Below are 1,819 nucleotides of genomic sequence, written 5' to 3' on the forward strand. Positions count from 1 at the left end.
TCAAGATATCAAATCGAAGCCCTGGCCGAGACGAATCAGTCAGTGCAAACCATTTGTCGATCTGACCACCGACGCGCCCTCACTCACAGATACAGTACGCGCCGATTTGCTTTGGAACCCTAATCCGAACCCGACAATACCGACGAACCCTAATCCGTTCGCGACTCCGTTCCAGCTCGTGTCCACCTGATCAGCTCCAGCCCCAAGGCGTTCTGATCCTAGACGAACTCAGCTCTATCCTACATCAAGGACAACTCGCGATCCGACAGCAACAACTCCCGTTCGTATCAGAGCCGCTCGCGATCCGATAGAAGCAGCTCGCGTCCCAGCCAGCTCGCGTCCCGATCGTGTCTAAGCTCGAGGTTCATTCTTGGTGGTCCGGTTTCTACAAACAGCTAAACTAAAGGTATTTCGAATTCTAAGAACATAATGAATCGAATTTGGTTGATTGTATAGAATGAAACCCTAAAACATAATCTCTAAGATGAAAGCCATAGGATAATAGATCAATCTCTAAGCGAGTAAATCGAAGCTCTATAAGTTCGATCCCCAAACCCTAAAAATCGAGATTGATCCATTGATCAATTAAAATCAGTACCTTAAAGGTTTGAATCTCAAATCAAATCTCTTTGATGTAAGATCAAATTTTCAAAATCCCTAAACCTTAATTCGAAAGCTATTGATTAATTAAAACTGATTGATTGATTGATTGAGATTGAATTTGATCATCCTGAAATTGAAATTGCTTGTTAATAAAATCGAAACACTAAAACCCTAATTCTGAAAATCGATTTTGATTGTTTGAAATTGAACATTGATTGGTTGATTTGATCACCTAGAACTATTGTTAGGATTGTTCAAACTCGAATCTGATTGTTTGGCTTGTTTAAACTAAAACCCTAATGACCTAGTTTAGATTATTTTAAAATCGAAATCTGAAACTACATATTAGGTTAAACTATTCTAGACTTGATCATACTCGTGGCCGTGTGGCCTTGTTGCATTCATACCATAACTTAATCACATTGATTGATTGCAATTACACTTAGAACTTATTCTAGGAATGGTGTTGAATTGAATCAAATAGCCGCATGGCTTGATCTTTGCTTGGCCGATAGGTTTGCTTGTTTTGATTGCATCATGAACTGATAGAAACAAGCCATGTTAGGATTGCTATTACACGACAAACTAAATGCATAAATACGAACTAGTTTGCATCCATGGCCGTGCGGCTTGCTCAATGGCCGTGAGGCATAGATCTTGGCTGTGAAGGCTTCTTTGATTGTTTGAACATAAAACCCTATTCGTTTAAACATTAAAAACTATTCCTAAAAGATCTAAAAATATCAATCTCTAACTTCAGATGTCGAAAATCAACAACCTTGATTTCGCTGCCCTAAATCTATCTGGAGACAATTACCTTCAGTGGGCGCTCGATGCTAAGATCATCTTGAAATCCAAGGGTCTCGGTGAATGTATCACCGAGAACAATAATGCCTATGAAAGGGATCGTTACAGAGCCATCTTGATCATTCGTCATCATCTAGCTGAGAGTCTCAAGGATCAATATCTAACCATTGAGAATCCACTACACCTTTGGACTGAATTGAAATCGAGATATGATCACCAGAGAACGGTGATCTTACCAAAAGCTCGGTTTGATTGGACGAATATGAGGATCCAAGACTATAAGTTGGTGGACGAATATAACTCTGCACTGTTTAAAATTGTTTCTAAAATGAAACTGTGTGGTGAAAGTATTACGGAACAGGATATGCTGGAGAAAACCTTTTCCACTTTCCATGCCAGCAATGTGTTG

This window comes from Brassica oleracea, chromosome C2 (assembly GCF_000695525.1).
Source record: "Brassica oleracea var. oleracea cultivar TO1000 chromosome C2, BOL, whole genome shotgun sequence".
Classification (NCBI taxonomy): domain Eukaryota; kingdom Viridiplantae; phylum Streptophyta; class Magnoliopsida; order Brassicales; family Brassicaceae; genus Brassica; species Brassica oleracea.